This window comes from Elgaria multicarinata, chromosome 9 (assembly GCF_023053635.1).
Source record: "Elgaria multicarinata webbii isolate HBS135686 ecotype San Diego chromosome 9, rElgMul1.1.pri, whole genome shotgun sequence".
In the NCBI taxonomy this organism is placed as follows: domain Eukaryota; kingdom Metazoa; phylum Chordata; class Lepidosauria; order Squamata; family Anguidae; genus Elgaria; species Elgaria multicarinata.
Window position 1 is genome coordinate 57,499,729 of NC_086179.1, and position 22,463 is coordinate 57,522,191.

The 22,463-nt window shown below is 41.5% G+C and overlaps 1 protein-coding gene across 1 annotated transcript in view; it reads left to right on the forward strand.

Moving 5' to 3' along the window:
• The first annotated feature begins 3,080 nt into the window (after positions 1 to 3,080).
• Positions 3,081 to 22,463, forward strand: part of TAFA2 (TAFA chemokine like family member 2) — a 164,929-nt gene continuing 145,546 nt past the window's right edge. Inside the window, exon 1 of the mRNA XM_063133957.1 lies at positions 3,081 to 3,234. The gene's annotated coding sequence lies outside the window, so the exon portion shown is untranslated. The remainder of the gene's footprint in view (positions 3,235 to 22,463) is intronic.

Genomic DNA, 22,463 nt, shown 5'->3' on the forward strand with positions numbered 1-22,463 from the left:
TGTGTTAATGGGAAGGAATGACTTCAGGAGGGGGAAATTAAAATGTCCTAAAAAATCAAGGGATGAACTGATCTGAATCAAACTTGGCATGCCTAAAGCCCTACCCAAGGACTCTCATGATCCCAAGTTTCATCTCTTTATTTTTTTAAATGAGAGAGCTGTAAGTAGTTTGGTTAATTTCCACAGGCTCCAATAAGTGAGTGGGGAGGGATGCCACTTGATCACAATGTCCATCAATGACAAGAACCAATGAACTGGAGGGGGAAAGAGAAGGATCAGGGTGGGCGCAATAGCAGCAGGAAAGCAACCAAGTGAAGAGAGAGTTCACTGATATAGCAGTGATGGTGAAAGGGAGGAATGCTTGCTGCGCTTATGAAACTGAGGTAAAAATGCAGAGGCAAACCAGGGGCCCTTCCACACGCCGTACTGAAGGCGCATGCATGCGCCCCAAGTACGACCCCAAAACAATAGTGTGCACTACAGCCAGAAGAGACGGAGGAGGAGGAGGCTGGGGAATCCGGGCGCGTCCTTGCCGCCGCCTCCTCCTCCACGCCGGCCTCCTGCTGCCTGGGTAAGAGCGACCCGGGTCGGAGAGCTCGGCTTCCGCCTCCGCCAAGCTCTCCGACCCAGGTCGCTTTTACCCTGGCAGCAGGAGGCCAGCAGGGAGGAGGAGGCGGCGGCGGCAAGGATGCGCCCAGATTCCCCAGCCGCCTCCTCCTCCATGTCTTCTGACTGTAGTGCACACTATCGTTTTGGGGTCTTACTTGGGGCGCATGCATGCGCCTTCAGTACGGCGTGTGGAAGGGCCCCTGGAGGGAAAATAGGTGTGATGGAACTTGAAATCTCTCCCCACACTTCCTTGGGTTATCTTTCCCTGCACTGTGTTGGCATGTTGGATGTATTTCTGGGTTTGTAATAATTCTTGTGGGCAATAGTGCAGGTTCAAAAGCCGTGGCTAGCACTTGTGCATACACTTGACTGCCATTTCCGCCCAAACCTTTATTGGCACCTGGCAGGACCCACCCCACCTTACTTTTATATTATTATTATTATTATTATTGTTGTTGTTGTTGTTGTTGTTGTTATTATTATTCACAATAGAAGACTGACATGATTTAAAAACAACTGTGACCCCGGTTGGCAAAGTGTGGTGCTGCCCTCTTGCCCTGTGTCATCTTTATTTGTGTTCTTAAGAGGTGTTGTGTTTTAGAGCTCAGCTTTGCACTTTGGTTTCTTGGGCAAGTTAGTTTTCTTTCAGCTTCACCAGTTTGCCTTCTGGGAAATGAGTATTTTGTGACCAGGCACACCCACCATGGCAACACTTTTATGAATGGGCAAGCCAAACATCACATCCATTTTGTAAGATTGCCCATATCATTCTCTTAAAATCTGGTACGTGCCCCCTAGAACATGCCCCAGCAGTTTTGTAGCAGATGTTGGGGGTGGGGTGGGTGTCCGACGTCAACATCCAAACTGGTCCTTGGAGGTGGTCTTCCACACAGAAGCGACGGGCCCAGATATCCGCCCAAACAGTTGTATGTTACAAATGCTGCTTCTGACTCGTTGCTGCCGCTGGAGGGAGACAGAGGCCGCTTTTTGAACGGCGCCGCCGGTTTTCCGGCTCCAACAGGCAGCAGGCGCTCTCGCTTCAGCCGAAGAAGTGATGAAGGGAAAGGAGGGGAGAAGGCGGGAGCCAGCCTGGCGCGCACTCTTTCCCCGCTCTCCGCCCAGCCAGCAGCCCGCCCCAGGGCTTCTCCCTTCTTCCTGCACCTGCACGGGCTTCCAGCTCCTCGGGAAGGGCTGCTACCCACCCATCCGCGCTCCTCAAGCAAGGCGGGAAAAGCGCGCACTGGAGGCGCGACTCCTCCGCGAGGGGCACTGGAGGCGCCCCCTCGCCCCTCGGAGGAGCGTGGCGAGGCAGCCGCCGTCTTTCTCGACGTGACGCCTTCGTCCGTCCTTCCGTCGCTCGCGCCCCGGGGCGTGTAATCCAGTTCCCTCGAACAACTTGGCGCCTGCCCTTTCTCACCACCTCCGAGGACCCCGCTGCTCGGATGCGCTCTCCTGCGTTTGGAAGTGCGCGGGGCGCGGCGCTCTTGACGGCGGGGGAGATGCGGGAGGCAGCGGCTTTGACCATTCAGTCCACGACGCGCACGGGGCGAGCGGCGAGACTGCCAGTGTGAGGAGGGACCCTGACGGTACACCGGAGTCCGGGAAGCGGACGGGCTCTGAGCGGGAAAACGCCGCCACCGCGTTGAGCTGGGGGGACCCGACGCCGGCCAGCTCCGCTTGGGATCTTGCACCTCGTGTGGCAACAACTAAGGGGCCGGAGGCTCAGTGTGAAGGAGAATCCTGAGGGGGGGGGGGAATAAGAGCCCTAGGGGACACGCGACCCGCCGCCTCGCCAGGACGTGGGCTGGCTTGAGCGAGGGCGTTTTCCCCTTTCAGCCCCAGCCAGGCAGATGCTCCCGCGCGCCTGCATGGGAACAGAGGGCGAGATCCCGTCGGAATCGTCTCTCTAAAGAAGCAGTCGGCCAGCGACCTGGAGAAGTGCGGGCAGACTGGCTGGGCTGAAGAAGGAGACATTCTCCCCCGTCTCTGGCCCCTGGGGTCTTTGCTTGGCGAAGAGGGAGAATGGAGGGAGGCAAAGTGGCCGAAAGTGGCCCTGTGTGCTGAAAACAACGCAAACTCGCCCCAGATGGAATAACGGAGGGGGGCGATCCCTCTGCGCCATTCCGGAGTTTTTGCTGGCTCTGGGTGGATCGGGGCGTCCGCTGAGCTGTCGGTGGGCGGAAAGCAGCTCTAGACTGCGGGACTAACTTGTCTTTTCGGGGAGAGAGAAAAGAGCGAGCGTTTCTACCGGCCCCCTGCCCGCTCCCCCCCCCCCCCCACGTTTTGTATGATTGCGATTTGGAAATCGTAAAAACAGAGCCAATAACCCACGTCCCGTTCCTATTCCCCAACCCCCCTACCCGGATTCGCCTTTTTGATAGATTACCAAACTGAGAGGAGTAGAAACTCCTCTCCCACGAATATTGTAGCATTTTTTTTTAAAAAAAAGTCGCGCCCCCCCATCAGAAAAAAAAGCCTACAACCACCTCCCCACCCCATCTATGCCACTGGATGCTGCAGGCGGATTTGGAATTTGTAAGCGATGCAAGTCCGATAAGGCTGGAGTTTCCCTCCGGGACCTGAAGGAGGATCGCTAGGTGGTTCCTTAAGGAAGCGGACCTGCAGGTAGGTGAGAAAAGGCGTCGCAGGGGCTTCCTTCTCCGCAGGGGCTGGGCTCAGCAGCAGCCCTTGCTCCCTTTTTACAGGGCATGAGTGAGATCTCTTAACGTGGACTATTAGTTACGCCTTTTAACACCCAGCAGCCATAACCACCCTTCTCTACTTTCACTAGGGTGGTAAAAGGGGAGACGTTGGTCTGTTTATGTTCATGGGTGATGCGGGGATTGATTGCTATTGGTGATGATAAGTCTGGTGTAGTTATTCGGGCTTGATTAACCAGGAGTAAAAAGGATATGGTTGTGTGTGTATGTCCTGGATGATATACTGAATGGGCATTTGGCATGAGGTTGGGTCCCTTTCTGCTAGCCCAATAGATGTACTCTCTGGTCTGTTCCTGTTCTTATACTGGGAGATATAAGAAAAGGAAGTAATTCTGGTTGGAGCTGGGGAGAAGCAGGAAGGAGAGAGAGAAGTTATAGAAGAAGGTAGTCTCAGTATTGGGGTGCAAACTTAAGATGAGTTAATACTGATTAGTTATACCTTAGCATTCTTGAGCTATGCTCCAGAGAATATGAGAGGTGACAAGGGATTCACTGTGAGATTATGGATGAAAAGGAGATCGTATCTTTGTTCAACATTGTCAGTTGGGAATCTGGTGGTGGTGGTTGTCCTGGCTTAACACAGAGAACAGGGGGATGATTTTATGTACAGTGTGTATTCTTGAAAGGGTTCCTTGTTCCCTTGTTTCAAAACATTCCAGAAAAGCCAGTGGGGATAAACGGACTGCTCTCCTATCCCTACCCAATTTCAAGAGGATTCCTGCTTGGTTTGAAAAGAGATTAAAAAATGACATATTTGAAGAAATGCACTGAGAATTGGGATATCTGTTTTTCTAGAGGTCTCTGAAGATATTACTGTAGTGTGATTAGACCCCCTCATGATTCTATTTTAAGCAGCAATAATATCCAGAAATAAATTTCCTTAAAATAAGTGTCATTCTCTTCAAATAAGAAGATATGTAGGTAGTCTGTAATGGCACTAAATTTGTATTAACGAGTCCATTCGTGCTCCAGTGTGGATCAATGGGATATGTCAACTCTCTTTGAAATCCCCACACTGACTGTTCCTTATTATTTTAATCCTCTCCTGCCCCCCACCCCCACCCTGGTATATCTGCAGAAGGAGATGCGGTGCCATCTGTGAGAGACTATTGATTTCTCTGCCTAACTGCTTTCATAAAGAGCAAGGCTGGTAACTTCCAGAGCCTCATATATCTTGAGATTTTTATTCTGTTGTAGACCAGTCACTTTATTGGATGACTTGAGGGAGAGGTTAAAGAGTGGAGGAATTGTTTTATGAATCTCTAGGAAAAAAGAGCTTTTATAAAGCCTGAGGTTTATGACTTCATTTCTTTCTGTGTAAATGCTCCCCAAGTTGTGGCTTATAAAAGGAGACTTTTTTTAACCATCTGTTTTACTTTCTCTCATTTACCATACATTAGTTGAATGTGGGGCTAGATCTACAGTACTGCTTTATAGCAGTATTGAAGTGCACTGATAACTGTTAGGGCACATTACACATTCCATATACCACTTTCATAGTGTTGTTTCCTCTTTTTTATTCCACATTATCCAAAATATCTTAACAAATGTCATTGTGTGTCCAAGAGATATAAATGTACAAGAAGGATATAGCGTTACCATGATGAGATCATAACGATTTGACTCAAGGTGTAGATCTGGCCCTGATTTCCATTTTGCCTGGGTGTATTCAGCAGTGAGACTTTCTCTATACAACTGCCTCCCTTTTCAAAGAGCTTAAAAAAGCAAGAGTTTTGAAATGCCTGCTTCATTTCTTTTCCAGCTATGGTTTTGACTACTGGAAGCAAAGGAGGCACCTGTTTCAGTACTCTAAAGATGCATAGTTAGTTGTCTTGCTTTGTTGTATCTGTAGTGTTAGTCATTTTTTGAAAAAGCTTACAATTGCCTGGAGCACTTTTTAAGTTCAATGTGTAGTTACAAGAGGTTGTCTTTACTCATTTTTGTTTCTTATTGTTAAAACAACAGAAAAGAGACTTCTTACCACCATGATGTATGTCAGTGTTTTATGTTCTACTTGCAGCTTAGGGTTCATTTAAATTATCTGGTCTCTCTAGTTTATCAGCTGGCTTTAGGCACTGACATTTGAAATATCACCCTCTTTGAAAAAAAAACTTTGTTAGCCAATACAAACCAAGCAAGCAAACAAACAAACATATTAGCAGCAAAATCCTCTACATATTTACTTTGAATCAAGGCCCACTGTTTTCAGTAGGCATATTTCCATGTACATATTTATAGTTGAGCTTCCAGAATCCTTTTAGCGCATCAAAGGAAATTGATAAGCAGCTTGCAGAGTGACCGACCACAGTCAGTAAGAAACAATCTTTAAGACAATTTTCAAAGAAGGGTACCAAAACGTTTAGATTTGTTTTTACATGCACAGCCACCTATCAAGTGATTTTGTAACTGACAGAGTAATAGCAGTTACAGAGAGAGTGTAAAGCACCTTTACTTTTGTTACAAAGATGAGTGATATTCACACAAATATTAGTTCTTTGTAATATCAATGTCTTGATTTTTCAACGAATGTCTTGATTTTTCAACGAATGACTTGATTTTGTCAATGTGTATATGTGAACTATTTTTTATACCAAATTGAGGTTGTGTGTAACCAAATTTGTGTTAGAATGGGATTGCTAGTCATAAAAGAGTAGCACAATTGTGAATGAGCACAACATGACTACTGAACATGACTGATATGGTGTCACTTTCTACCGAGGTTGCCTTTATTGTCTTTCTTTCCGAATCCACTAAGAAGTTCTTCTGCTTCAGCCCCAATGAAATGAATGGAAATTTGTGCAAGTGGGCTGCCTGGTATATTGCAAATACGCTGTTTTAATCTGAGGTAGATGCATCACTTCTGCATTTTTCTTCGGAAAAACGTGGGATTTCAGCATTGCATCTAGGCACACGGAATGCAGCAGATAGGTGGAGTGGCTTTGTGAACTGGATGGATGGATGGATACTGCATTAGAGATTGACTTATATATAAAAAAGTAATCTTGTGCCAGAACATTCATGAAGATTCATAAATATTTCTTTTCGAAAAGAAAGTCTGCCCTAGGCTGTATAGCACTATTTACTAGCCCAAAAGTATAATAATGTAATCATATGGACATATAAAGCTCCCTTATACTAAGTCAAACCATTGGTGTATCTAGTTCAGTATTGTCTGTTCTGACTAGCAGCAAATTTTCAAGACTTTGAGAGTTTATGGAGAGAGCCTTATTGAGGGAAAGCACCTCTAAATACAAATCTGCACATATAGAAATGGGTTCAATAACAGAGCAATATTTAATGCTATGGATTTGGCTAGAAATTTTGAAAGCATAACAAATAGGAATCGTATTGTACTGGCTTTATACTATGTATTACTCATTCAGGCTATAGTAAAGTCAAATAGCCTAAAGTACCACTTTAACCTAAAAAAGAAGAAGTCATGTCATTCAGTATCAATGTACAAAAATACAATATTTTTTCCTAGAAATCAATTTTAAATGAAAGGACTTTTAATGAATAAAAAGTGAGTGCATTTTAACTTTAGCATTTTATTAAAATGTTTCATTGGCAGAGCAACCCTATTCATATCTACTCACAAGTAAAGCCTACTGGATTGAATAGGTATTACTTCCAGGTAAATGTATACGGGATAAGAACTAGTTAAATGTTTGTTCATTCAAATTTTAAATAGAAATTGTGAACCTTATCCAGCAGTGGACCTGTGTTTTATTTATTTATTATTTATTTTTATTTTATTTATTACATTTTTATACTTCCCAATAGCCGAAGCTCTTGGGCGGTAAACTAAAGAAAAAAGTACATGTTATAGTAACATTATTGCTGGAACACTATAGTGTGTATTTTAAAACTTCCAAAATCCAACACATCCATTATATGCATGGCACCAACCAAAGTCGAAAGGAAGAAAGAGAGAAATAAATTAAGGACTGTCTGAATGCATGTAGGGTTACAAAACTTAAGATTTTGAAAGGTGTTGTCTCAAATTTGTCATTTCTGATTTAATTATCACCTTAAAATACAAAGCTGTATTGTTATGCACAACAGTGACTTTGGAACACTGTATAATTTTATTCAAACTGGCATGGCTTTAACAATACATTCCTTTAAAACATGGAGTCCTTACTAACTATAGAAAAGTTGTGCAATGAATAATCTCACATAATCTTGGGACTAAAAACACATGCACACAAAAATTCTTAATTTTGCCATTATTTCTTAGGCTCCAATTCTAAGCCTACTAACGAGAGCATGAGCTGCATTGAAAATCATGGGATTGCATAAACATGGATAGGATTGCATTGTTAGAAATGGTCAGTTATTGTTAGGTTCTTAAAATAGTGCAAGCACAGAAATTAATATTTTCACCAGCATAGAAAAGTAATGACAAGAGTAAAGAGAAATGTTCATAATTATGAATGCAGTGAACAGTATAATGTAAAACATAATACATAAGCATACAACTTCATGTTATTTATTTATTTATTTATTTAGAATATTTATATACCGCTCCCCATTGAAAAATTTCGGAGCAGTGTACAAGATAAAATGAAAATAAAAACAGAATAAAACAGTTAAAACAAAATTTAAAAGAAGCAAAAACAGAAATCCAAGGCTGCATATTAAGGAAAGGCTTCTTGGAATAAAGATGTTTTCGATGTTTACACAATGACCACTAAATGAGATGCCAGTCTATGTCGGCATGCAACATGGTACAAAAATTGTTTTCCTGGGCTGGAAGCTACATGTTTCAAGAAAGACATAGGCTAGTATAGTTTCAGATGCTTATGTGATATATAAACATGTTTTAAAAGAGCAGTATCTTCATAGGCAAAACTGCTATCACCTGAATGTCTGATGACATCACTAATACTGTTCAGAGGGGTAGCTGTATTTATTGCAGCAAAGACAACAAAGAGCTTTGTGGCATCTTAAAAAAAAACAAATTTATGCTGGCAAAAGCTTGTGACTAATACTTGATGAATAAATGATTTATTCATCATTTTAAGGACTGAATCAATCTATAGCCTATATCTTCCTACTGTAGATATACCATACAAGGATTCCTGTGCTCTAATTCTGCTGTTGACAAGCTTCATCCAACTTCTGATGGACAGTGTACTGCCAGTTGTATATCAAAAGGAAACACAAATAATCACATCAGCCTCAAGTATTCATCTAGGACTGTAGAGCAAAGCTTTTCACTCCCACAGTAATACAATTCAATTTGGTTTATGCTGTCTCTTTCATATAGTGTATTTGAAAACATATTTTACAGACAGAGGAAGAGAAGTAAGGTATTAGTTTGGTATAGCTGTGAAGATGATACTTGGTATATGTGACTAAAATGGAGACAAATAGACAACAAAGAGGTTCCTAAGTTCTTTGCAACTATATTGTGAGATTTAGGAAGAAATATAATGCAGACAATAGAAAATATCCTATATATTTTGTTTTGTGTTCCTTACGTAAGGGAAAGCTCTTAGACGTAAGAGCTATCACTATTCATAGGTGGAAGGATTTTTTTTAAGGTGCACATTTTTTTGTGTTTAAATATTACGCTAGCCATGTACAGTATATGTTTGAGTGGGAGAATGGGATAAACTGATATTCCAAAGTTATCCAATCTTACAAACTCTCCTGTAGTTAATTTTCCACATGAGATATTTAAGACCTCTTGTCATTGACCCTTAAAAGACAAGCCTGTTACTACTAATGATTACGTAATTTTCTCTGTAAAACATCTCATTAAATAACATTGAGGAAGGTGAACTATGGCATGGAAAGCTTGTTTTGAAAACTGGATAATTTGAATGCAAGGTATTCATAAATAATTGAAAGGATGAGTTCAGTTAGCTGAATTGTGCAAATTAACAAAAGTGAGGAAATCCATGGTAAATACATAACTGATGGGCAGGAAAATTAAGAATAACAGAAATTTCCAGCATATGAAGGGTGAATCTGTTTTGTTCTTTTGTTTTGGCTATAGGGCTTTTGACTACTCCTAGGAGGAAATTTGCCTTTGGGCAAATTACTCCATAGCTGTCTGTTAAAGAACTTTTTTTTTTACTTTATGTGAAATATGTGATATTGGCAGCAATCAGAGGCAGTACTGGATGGATGAGCCCAAGTACTATTCTATAATAGTACACAGCATATGCGCTTGAATACAGTAATTGTGTATCACAGATTAATTTTATTTGCTTTATTTATTTATTTATGTTTAACTATTAATAAGAGCTCTTGAAGTGGCTTACTAAACATCAGAGCCTAATGACACAAGCAACAATCACTAAGAAAACAGAGGCACAGCCTGCTTTAAACATCAACAAAATCAATTGGTCACGACTTCTTACTTGGTGCCTAAAAGCTTGATTCCATCAAACCTGAGTACCACGCAAATGGATATGGGGAGGGTGTTCGATAAATGAAGCACCACTGCAAAAAAGGCCGTATCCCTAGTAGCTACTCATATTGCCATAGAAGGCGAAGATACCCAGAGCCAGGCCCCAGTGAAGATCTTAACAAACGGCACATTGATTTTATTTTAATAAGTGAAGTTTAATTTTGCTAGACTTCTTCAAAGTATAATGTTAAAATAACTTCTATCTTCCATACAACATTATATCAAAAAACACAGTAAGGATTTCGTAATGCATAGGCAGCTACTAAATTAAGGTTGCAAACCTATACCACTTACCTGGGACTGAGAATACTTTCAATGGGAGTTTCTTCTGAGTAGAAATATATAGGATTGCTCAGTAAATCGTTTGAGAGCTAAGGGCGCAATCCTGAGGCATGTTTAGACATGGCTGCTGTATGTTAGGAGTTGTAGGGCTTCACGCATAGGATTGTACATTAAAGAAGCTAATTTACACCAGTAATTTGAGACTGCAAATTACTGGTGTAGATTTATCCCAGCAGAAAGTTTCTTTTGTACTATTAACTATGTTAGAAGGCAAACACAGACATTGGTTTTATTTACTTGGCACATTTATTGAGTCAAGGGCATGTTCAGATGATCACAGCAGGGGAAGAAGCCATCATTACTTCTCACCCCGCACGTGTGACCACCATGTGCATTACTCCCCACATTGCAATGTAGGTTGGCATGTCTTCCGAACCTGGTTATGTACCCAGGAAAATAATGGAAATGGTGGTTGTATGCATGGCAAGTGTGGGAGCAGAGGAAGAAGCCACAATGACTTCTTCCCCCACTGCTATCGTTTAGACCTAGTCAAAGGTGTCTTGAAGCACTGTGTACAGAAGAGTTATCTCCTTTAAAACACACTTAAGTGTATATATTTTTATTATTAAGCAGACACTTATTTTTCTTTTGTAATTCAGAGACCAATTCTATGTTCCTGGGGGAGCATCCCAGGGTCCATAGGATTCTTCAGTGTCTGCCTTCCAAGGTTGTGTAGGCACTGCTAAGACCACAGAACAGGGATTATGGAATTTGATCTGTTTCCCCCCCCCCCCCCCACATACAGCTATCACAGAAAGAACTATACCAGCTGTTTTCCAGAGTTGCAAAAGTGGCTTGGAGGACTTTGGAGAGGACTCAAGAGGGAAAAGCGGGGAGTGGAGTGGAGAGGCCAGAACACAGTGTTTCACAAGCCTGTCTGGAGGAGGAAAAAAACCCAAAACTGAGGACGGAGAGGCAAAAATCATCTTTGTTGCTCCTCCCACCCTGATTGCAGCAGCCCAGCAGAGCATTGGTTCCTTGGAATCTTCAAGATCAGAGGTTTCCATCTAACAAGGGTGCATCCCATAGGACTGCACCCTCAAACATGAAAAACAAACACATACTATTTTGTTTCTTGGACTGTATCATTTCAAACTATGGGTAGGAAATTGCATGTTTGAATGTTCCCACTTGTTAAAGAAAACAAAACACCCCCTCATATGGAAAGCTGATGTGTCAGTTTTAGCCTAGCATTCCCACTAACATGCTATAGTTATAGACACAGGGAGGTTTTTATTATATATACACGTATCTCTTGCTGTATGTGTAAATTTTCTTTGCTAAAATAATAAACAAAGGGTATCTTCATTCTGTAGTAGATTTCATATTGAAAGTACATTCATAGGGAACATGACAGGTGCAGGCAGAGTGGGGGGAATTCAATGATATGAGAGCCAGAGTCTGTTTTTTGGGGACTGCAGTGCAAGAAATACCTGGGCTTTGAAAAACCCAGTAAGTACAGAAGGTGTGCAACTTTGCTTCTTTCTTCTGTATCTTGGTAAAATCTGAATCTGGCCTGTTAGTTGGAATTTGCTTTTCAATCTTAGGGATGATTCATACAAACATATCCTATATCAGTTGATGATAACAAGCTGAACAGCTGAAGCAATGTGGTGCTTCAAGGGATAAGCAATGCGAAAGTCAACTTTGCAGATGACACCAGATTATTCAGTATTGTGAGAATCAAAGCCAGTTATGAAGAGCTTGAAAAGGATTTCTTCAAATTTAGTGACTAGGCAATGAAATGGGAGATGAAGTTAAATGTTAAGTGTGTGAAAAATGATATACAGTGTTTCAAAACGACAACCTCATAAATACTGAGGGGCTTTGAACTGGTCATTCCTAACCAGGAAGAGGTCTTGAGATCATGGTAGATATTTCCATGAAAATGTCAACTTAACTTGCAATAGTTGTATAAAAAGTAAATCCATGGTAGGAATGAGTAGGAATGGGATGAAAGTAAAGCATACAGTATCATAATGTCATTTTTATAAATCAATAGTCCAGCTCCATTGGGAATACTGTGTACAGTTCTGATCACCACATCTCAAAAGCAAAGTTGTAGAGCTGGCAAAAGGTGCAGAAAAGGGCAATGAAAATGATCTGCAGGTTGGAACATTTTCCCTACAAGGAAAGGCCAAAGCATTTGGGGCTTTTTTCTTTTTTAAGATGACTAATGGGAGACATAGTAGAGGCCTATAAAATATGCATGGTGTGGGTAGAGAGAACTCTCTCCCCCTCCCTCCCTCCCTCCCTCTCTCTCTCTCTCTCTCTCTCTCTCTCTCTCTCTCTCTCTCTCTCTCTCATATAACACTAGAACATGGGGTCACCGAAAAGAAGTGGCAGTAGGTAGATTCAGGACAAACAAACAACCCAACCCCACTTTTTCATATAATGCCTCAGTTTATGGAATTCTCTGTTGCAACCTGTGGTGATACCCACTGGCTTAGTTGAGTTTAAAACAGATAAGATGAATTCATGGAGCATAGGACTGTCGGGGCTCCATCACACTTGCATGTTTACCCTGGTTTACCCTCAAATTATCCGCCCTAGTTTCCATAGTGTGTGAAAGCCTGATCAACTTACACCTGTGCGCTTTTACGTTTTGTTCATCTTTACACCTCTCCTCTCCTGAGCACCAGCGTATCACTGTTGTTCCATTGAGATGCACTCTCAGATCTCCTTTGTACCTCCCCCTACAGTTCATTGGTTGGTGGTAGTTGGACACCTCGCCCTGGAGAGGGTTGCAAGGTTGCGTAAATCCCATTGATTTCAACTGCATTTACATCCAATTTATACTAAAATCCCATGCAAGCTTACCTTTCAGTAAACCCCATTGAACAGATACAGACTTACTAAAATGGGGTGAACTCAAAGGTAAACATGCATGGGATTTTAGTAAGAATTAGATGTAAATGCATTGGGATTTACTCTTGAGTAAGGGAACCAGCAGATCTGTAATTTATGTACTTGAAGATGCACAGCTTCAAAGAAATGGAAGATCAATCCTTCGCACTTGAGAACTACCAGGAAAATGAGTTTGGGGGGAATTAAAAAATACATAAATAATTAAGGGATGAACCAATATGGTTCAAACTTGGGGTGGCTAAAGCCTTCCTTAAGAGTTATCACTGTGCCAATTTTGATCCCTTTTATCGTTAAAAATGAGGGAGCTGCAGGCAAGAAGGGGACATCCACATTTCTTTTAAGGTGAAAATGTACCCCTGATCATGCCTACTCAGGAGTAAGAACATAGAGTTAAATGGGACCTCTCTCCCTCCCCCTTCATGGTTGAGTGGAGAATCACACATCCCTCCTCTTTTGTTAATGAGACCGCCCTTAGACATCCCCCCCCCCAACAAAGAATGGGATGGTTGATAGAAAGCAACCACAGAAATACACGGGAGGGAGGAGAGCATTTATTTTGCAGGGAGGGAACATAATCCAGACTTTCTGCGCTCCAAAAAGAAATGAAATGTGGAGGATAAGAGCTGAAATGAGTGCAGGACATGGACGACCTCATGTGGGTACTGGGCTGTAAAACTGCATACCAGGCATGGGGAGTGTGATAAATCGCTGGTGTGATGAAACCCTCAGTAGCTATTAGCCATAACAGGTAAATGGATCTTCCATTGTCAAAGGCAAGATGCTTATAAATGCCAGTTGCTATTGTCTTCCTGCCTTGCTTTTAAGCTTCCCAGAGGGAAGCATACTGCTGCTGCGCTAGGTAGGGCAGAGGTGGGGAACGGGTGCCCCTCTGGATACTGTTGGTCTGCAACTCTCATCCTTCCTTATCATTGGCTATGCTGGTTAGGGCTGATTGGAATTGCAGTTCAACAACATCCAGAGGGCCTCGCATTATCCACCCCTTGAGACAGAGGCCATAGCTAGACCTAGGGTTTATCCCTGGATCGTCCAGGGGTCAAATCTGTTCATCTAGGTGACACACAGGGGATCCAGTGCTCAGGCAGGGGCGAACCCTGGATGATCCCAGGATAAATCTTAGGTCTAGCTGTGGCCAGAGTGTTAGGTCTTATCTACACGAAGCAGGATATTGCAGTATGAAAGCGGTATATAAAAGGCAGGAGCCACACCAAGCAGGATATAGAGGTATGAAAGTGGTCTGTGGTCTGTGTCTATGGGCCCCAACAGTTGTCAGTGCACTTCAATACTGCTATAAAGCAGTAGTGTGGCTCCTGCCTTTTATATACCGCTTTTGTACTGCAATATCCTGCTTGGTATAGATGAGGCCTTAGTCTGATCCAGCAGGGCTCTTTTTATGTTCCTATGTGAACTGCCTGCACTGTAAAGTACTGTGTTTGTGAAAGCACCTTCAGTGGTGACTGACTTATTTCACACATCCAGGACATCTTTTAATATTGCCTTATCAAGTGGTAAATGCCCAGATGTGAATTCAACCACAGTAATTATGTTTGATACATCCATATTTTATCTTATTTCAAGTTTTGCACATGAACACTGATAACAGGGAAGTGGAAACCAAGCGATTTGTAGCCTTTACCATTAGTCCTACAGTTAGAAAATGTTAGAAGGTTGGTGCCAAGCAATATTTATCATTTGGCTGAGTATGTTATAGTGTAGGGATCTGGTGCAATTCTTTGAAAAGCACTTTTTTTTAGTTTCTTACCACTTGCTTAATTTGAATGAGGGCTTACCTCTGTTCTGGGAGTGGGGTCTGCTTTCAGTGCAGACGTTTGACTTGTATCATGTGGCAACTGTAGAATGTGCTTTCCAGTGCTTGATAATTACAGCTTATTTTACTACCTGGGATTAGGTTGTGTTGCTTCCAGTTATTGTTGTGAGATAAAGGAGTAGAGTTGCTGATGTTTTTGCACATTAGAAGAAAAGTATGTGGAGCTGGTATGCTTGAGTGGTAAACAAGGTAAGGAAGCTGAGGGGTAAAGAATAATACCTAATTTCTAAAAATTCACAACTTGCATGGGTATAGTAATGATATATGTACTGTCTAGTATCAGGCTGATTCACAGTCACAGTGGATCCAGCTGTGGGAATGCAAGCTATCAGAATGTTAATGCAGTGTCCTTATAGCTGAAGAATTGCCTTTGGAGGAAAAATGAGTATCAAACTTCATATGCCTTGTGTGAAAGAACAATAGTCTGAAAACCCCTAATATTTACAGATCTCTCTTCCATGTCCAGACAAAAGAGAAACCATTTGCACTCCCCCTTTGTGAGAGGGATTTTATGAACAGTTTATAAAAAAGAAAAGTGTTTAGGAAGATGTTGCTGAGAATTCCTATAGAGCTATTATAGTTCATCCTTCTTCCATGGCTCCAGGAGAGGTGCAAGGAGCTATGCTGGGCATAGAAGCCCCACCCTCTGACCTCTTGCAAACCTACTGTGTCCCTCTGAAAATGGCCCATTTTTGCAGCAAGACGATCTGGAAGGTTTCTATGTATCTTTTTGAATGTCAAAGAAGATTTGCACCAGGGGTCTAGTGGTAAAATTTGAAGTGCAGGAGCTCATCATGACAGTCCCTATGGTTGATCTGTATCAATTTATCTAGTTCTAGTAATTTTATCTCCACCTGGAGTAGATCTTCTGTAAAAGCTAATGGGTCTTAATTCCCCATTCAAGACCAAGCCACACCAAAAATACTTTGCATTACAAAAATATATTGTTGCTGGGAAAATTCATTTCAACTCCCCCCCCCCCCCCAGCTTCACATGATCATGGTGAGAAAATAAGCCACGGTGGTTTATTTTCCCTCCCAATGCGCGTTCGTCACCTAATTAGCATAATTATCCTTGCCTTTTGCACGTTGTTGTGATGTCTGAACCTGACAAGGATGGGTCGCTGGGTTGGTTTACAAATCACTCTGAAAACCTAGAACAAGCCATGGGTTTCAGAGTGGTTTATTAACCACTCCAGGAACCCACCCTTGCTGAGTTTTGACATCACAACAATCTGCCTGGCGAGGGTAATTATGATAATTAGGCAGCTTGCGACTGGCATGTGCAAAGAGGGAAAATAAGCCACCATAGCTTATTTTCTCTTCAAGATTGTGCGAACCCAGTCAATGTGAGAATTGCAGCCAAGCTCAGAGTGGACAGGGAATTCTGAGCAGGGGTGGGAGAGAGAGGATATCAACATTCCTATTGATAAAAAAGTGCCAGCATGGTGTACTTATAAGTCCTGCTTCCACTACACCACTGGTTAGCACTGCCGTGCTATTTTCCTTACCCCTTATCTGGACTTTCTTGTCCTATATCACTTAATAAATTATTGTGAGTCATTTGCACTTCGAAGTATTTTAGTGCAAGTAGGCAAGGAAGAAATGCACAGCTTGACATAGAACTCAGGCGGCTTGTATTTCAAATAGTTAATCCTGCACTAACAGAAGTAGGCCCAGCAAATGGGATAATCTTTCCTATTTTGTATCTCTCCTGGAAGAATATCAGAGAGTGGGAAGAGATCCATCTTAATGGTGAGAGAACTTGTAGGCCAGCTCTACGCAGTCCAAATTAATGTTTAAGTCGCAGTGATTTCAGCTCTCCTACTGAAATTAGTGAGGTTTAAAACTGTAACTTCAGCTGGAAAGTGCCTGCACTCTTTTTATCTCTGCCTCTTAAAAAAAACATTAAAAATCTCAAATTGTCAACAGACTTCCGTCTTTTACTATTACATCTGAGTCAATATGCTCTATTCAATTTCTTTAAAATTCTTGATGAGAAATTGTTCTGATAATAAACTGGAAGTGAGTTATCAAGGGAAGGGGAAAAGGAATGTAAAAAAATCCCTACTTGCTATGCAGCTTTATAATCTAAATATATTCAAGATCATTATTCATCAGTTAGAATTCCCAATCCCTCATATTTAATATTGGGTCACAATAATTCTTAACACATTACACATTATATTGAAATCAATGGGACCGGCTTCCACATGTTGCTTTTAGGGTTGGAATGTATGTCAGAATAATCCCTATCTAATAATAGTTAGTTCTCAGACTTTTATTTTTCATTTTCCTCTCTATAAAGTCAAGATTTCAAATCTCCTTCAATTTTAGCCCCTAGGGGGATGAAAGAAGCAGAAAACCTGCTCAGATGGCCTAAATCTGTCAAGAGGAAGGGATTTTTGGACCTCTGAAAAAGCATTCCTGGCTCTCCATAAATGTCTCCATATGAATTCTGTTTGGTTAAAGCTGTGTAAATTTGGACAGGCTGATACTGGCTTAGAAGAGAGATGAAGAACTATTCTTTAGCTTTTTCTATACTTGCAAGCTTTGTAGCAATAATTCATGCTAGTGCTGCTCTACAAATGCTAGGCATTGTGAAAACTGTAGAACTGTGTGACACATGCTGTATTTACCATCATCTTCTCCAACCTTGAGATGACTATTTTTTTACTTACTTTAATAGTCTGAAATAATTTGTGTTTGAATGGCTAAACTAGCCATTAAAATATGACTAGCGGCAGCAGTTTTCTTGTATTGTGTTGTTTCAGCAGCATAAGAATGATTTTTTTAATGAAAGCCTTGAGCACTGAAAATTCTTATGGTTGTGCAAAAATAAGTTAAGCCCACCAGCATTTTAAGAAGAGACCAGTGTGGAGCAGGACTAAAGTGGAAAACTGGAAAGGTCAACATGATATAGTGCATTGAGGTCTGGGTTGGACATAGGAACATCAAATTGACACTCAGTTATAAAGTTTACTGGGTAGCCTTTCAGGCTATCTCTCAGCAGAGTTGGCCCTTCTAGTAGGCAGAGTGAGGCTGTCACCTCTGATGGCAGGTGCTGGAAAGTGGCCTCAAGGTTTTGGAGAAGAAGGCTGTGGTCTGCCCTATGCCACTTAAGCTAGTCTTCTGCCTTCAGGTGTGGTGGAGGATGCTGTCACATCACCAGTGTTGAAGAAAGAGTCCAGTAACAATTAACTTTTGTACATGGAATGGGAGGGGCACTATCTTGTTCTTCACCTTTAGCAGCAAAATGTCTTGGGCCAACTCTAACTCTCAGTCTACCTCAAAAGATGGCTTTACATTTTAAAGAAGAGGAGTGCAGCATGGAATCTGAATTAAAACAAAGTATTATGTATCATATCTACCATCATAAGCACTGTATAATCAAGAAATTGTGCCAATATTTACATGTATTCTGTTGGTAACTTCTTTGTGCAGAATTTGGGATATAATAAGGCCCTTTACCAAAATTGTGCAAAGAACATAGGATATAAGATGAAAAATGTATTCTTGCTTTTAACTTCAGAAAATCTTAACATAGTTTTTTGTTCCTTAGTACAAACAGTGTGTTTGCTGTAACATTATTTGCTGGATTCTTGAGTTAGCAGAACATCAATATGTAAATAATTAGATGCAAAATACTTAGTGAGTATTGAATAATGCAGTTTTCTAATTTTCTGATTAATGATGAAACACATAAAAACATTAATTATGGTTGTAGGAATTCAAACGACCACTTTGTGAATAATAGCTTGATTAACTTCCTTTGCAACAAATGGCACAAAGCAAAAGAAAAGTAATCTCAATGAATAGATTTTCTCATTCTACAAATATATGACAAAATATTTTTTTACAAGGCAGAATTAAAGCCTGCTGCGCGGTGTGATACAGTGTGATCTACACAGTGTGTAAAAGTATCTCACCACTCCCCCGTGCATAGCCATATCCCTCATAACTAAAAATATCCTTATAATGACTGTGGTCTAACATATAAGCTTGACATGTAAATCTATATATGCCTTGTCGCAACCAGAAGTTAGAGAAGGGACATGGTGTAATAAAAAGAGGAGCAAGGGTGTGAGGAAGCAGAGATACCACAGCAGACGAGGAATGGACAAATCTGTCAATGTTAGTTTCTCTCAGTTTCTCATTTTTCCAATCTTAAGTTTAGTTTGTCTCAAACTGTGATAATTTCCCCAATCTTTAATTTGGTTCATCCCAATTATTTTAAAAGTTCACATGAAAATGGGTATGTACTTTGTGCATATTTGTCCTAGTACGTGTTACCAATGCTTAGATCACTGTCAAGAAATGCTTGTAGCTGCCAAACTACCCTAAGATGGTAGATGCAATAATAAATAAATAAATAAATAAATAAATAAATAGGTTTTTGGGCTTCAAGTGACATAGATGAATCCAAGAGCACTACCAGATTACATAACAATACCTGTAGAGGGAGTACAACCCCATCCAGGATAGGTAAATTACCCAACTCCTGGACTCAGGAATTGCCTACCTACAGTGCCTCCCTCTTATCAGAATTCAGTTTCAGTTGGTTGACCCTCATCCAGCTCACCATTGCATACAAGCACTAAACCAGATCATGCACAACAACACCTGACTCAGAGAAATAGAGCTGGGTGTCATCTGCATATTGCGTAATGATCACACCCAATGCAAAAAAAAAAGCATTGGTGATAGGATTGTGCCCTGTGGCACCCCACAGCACAATTGCCAGGAGGCTGAGACACAATCCTCCAATGCAGCTCTTTGGAACTGACCCCTGCAGGTTGGAAAAGAAATCATTCCAATAAAGTGGGTTGGATCCAATGGGATCCTTGTGCTGGCACCCCAGGCCTGCTGGTGGTGGCTCACACATGGCCCCTGCCACTAGCAGTGCTGCCATGGCCATGAGCCAAAACGATTGGAAGCACTCACTTCTGGAAGGGACAGGTTGTGCCCCTTCAGAAGCAACTGTTTCAACTCATTTCAGTGTTTGGCCATGGAAGCGCTGTATTGCAGCCACCAGTAGCAGGGGCTGTGCACATGCTGCTGGGCCTGCAGCACCAGTACAAAGGTCCTATTGGATCCAATCCAGTGTCTCTCAATTGAGCCTCACAGAGCTGGTCTAGGGGAATACCATGGTTGATGGTATCAAAAGCCACTGAGAGATCAAAGAGAAGCAACAGGCGTGCACTTCCCCATCCCTCTCCCGTTAAGGTGACAAGGGCCAGTTCCTTCCCAAGAGCAAGTTTGACCCAAATTGAAATGGGTCCAGGTACTCTGTATCCTCCAAGAGCCACTGCAGCTGTGACACCACCATCTCACAAACACCTTACCCCAAAACAGGGTATTGCTAACTGGGCAGTAGTTATCTTAGATCTCTGGGTCATGGGGGCTTTTTCAGGAATAGTTTCACAATCACCTCTTTAGAGGTGGCTGGCACCATACCTTCATGTAAAGATGCATTCACAACTCCCTGAACCCACCTGGTCAGATTTCTTCAGTTAGATCTAATAAGCTGTGGTGGTCAAGGGGGCACATGTTAGCCACATTGCTGCAAGTGTCCTGCCTATATCATCAGATGTCATCAACTGAAATTTATCCCACAAAACTGGGAATGTTGGTGTATTGCATACCTAAAGAGGACTTGCTTCAACATTGGTGTTCAGATTGCTATGAAGGTGAGGAATTTTGTTCTCAAAAAATTCATCACAGCTGGCCTTTACGAATTCCAGTCCCTCCTTCTAGACTCTCTTCAAGATGAGTTGCCTCCCAAGCCTAGTCTTGTTCTCTTCTCTTGACTGTTCTTCCTTCTGTCTTAAACCTTCAGTAGTCTATATTCAGCTCCTAGGCTATTCTCTGCCTGTCACCAACTTAAACTGTCAACTCTCTCCTGTCAGTACTGTGTCTGGAATTTTAAACTCTGATGGCCACAGCTTCTGGCCAATAATATGTGGTGAACTTGCAGGACCCTCTTTTATTTGCCTTTACGAAAGGACCAATAGAAGTTCTTTTAGAGTGGCCCTCAGAACACCAGCCAGCTTAGTCTCTTCTGATCCCTAATCAATATAAATAACAGGGATAGTCACTGGTTCTACTGCTAACTGTCAAAAAATGCTGCCCTCCTTAGCGACTGTATTCAAGGTCTCTGTTGGCCCATTGTAATCTTTGCAGAGCTTCAATGTCTAATCAGATACACTTTTACCTCATGTTTCATTTCCAGGTGAGGTATTAATCATAGTACCAAACTTTAACCATTCATAACTCTATATACCTGTCCCTTTACATTTAACAATCATACATAATAGATGGTTTCTTCACACTTTTAATCAACTCTTGGACCACAAAATCTTAGATGAAAGAGCTCTGCTCATCTTGCAATGTGAAGCTGGGGGTGTGGGGAGGATTCCATAGTCCGGACAGAAATGTTCTACAAAGAATACTTGTGAAAAATAAATCAAATACTGTATTTTGTATCCTGCTGCTTTGATTGCCTAGTATTCATCACCATTTCATTTTCAGCTCTGTTTTCAAAGCACCCATCGTTTTTTCAGCCCAATTTACATCAAGGGGACTTATACTAGTTTGTGTGCTTTTGAGGACCCAGTTGGCTATGTCTCCTTAGATCTTGGCTTTAATTACAGGTAAGATCCATTTGAGGCAAGATTTTTTTTATGGTCTTAAAAAAAGGTTATATGTGGGAAAAGCCTGTAGTATAGATGAAGCTTGTGATATACCTAATATAAAAGAGAGAGGTTACTTTAGAAGGGAGAATTATTTTACTTAAAAGGACTCAGCTAGTTAGCATAGCTGTGAAATAAAGAATCCTATCTAAGCAATCCAGATAAGCCAAATGATATATTCTGGAGTGCAGGGAGGTTTTAGGCTAATGGCACACTGGTATGTTGACACCATACTTCCCCCATTCTGCGATATTTTCTCTAAAGTGAGATGAGAGATTTGTGAGCTCTTAAATGTTTTGTCTCGATTTTGCTTCATTTCAACATATGTTCTTCAATTACCTAGGAGAAATTCCATTAGAAGATATATTGTAGGTGGCTCACCCATTCTCATTAGGGATTTGTGAACGCCCTCCTCAACAGAGATCTTTCACCCCATCGTTGTTCCTCCTGTAGCTTCTGTTGAATTTCTTTTTTGCTGAAACATGCTGCCATTGCTGTGCCAAAGCTGACAAATTTTCTATTATCTATAGGGTGTTCCCAGGGACTTAATTTCAGCAGCTGTTTGACTGACTGCAGCAGTTCTTTTTCCCTTACCCTCTTGTGTCATTATTAAGAACCTCGGAGGACTTCCTTTCGGATCATGAAGCAGGTGCAGCATTCTTACTGGGAAGGCTTGCTCTATAAATTAAACTGTAAATTGGATTGATCTCCTGCTAAAAATTGAGGTCATTAAAATGTTGCTGGGATTTAAAGATCCCCAATATCCCCTTGTTATTTTTGCTTCACATTCCCCAAACAATCGACAATCTTGAAGCATGACTGTCATGTGGAATATAATGATTACTGAAACATGATGCTATATGGCAGCATAACATGCATGAGTTGAGCCAGGAAATCCTGAGTTTCAATTTGTTATACCTCAGACAATGAATTAGTTAGGTTACCTTAGGAAAGAGATTATCT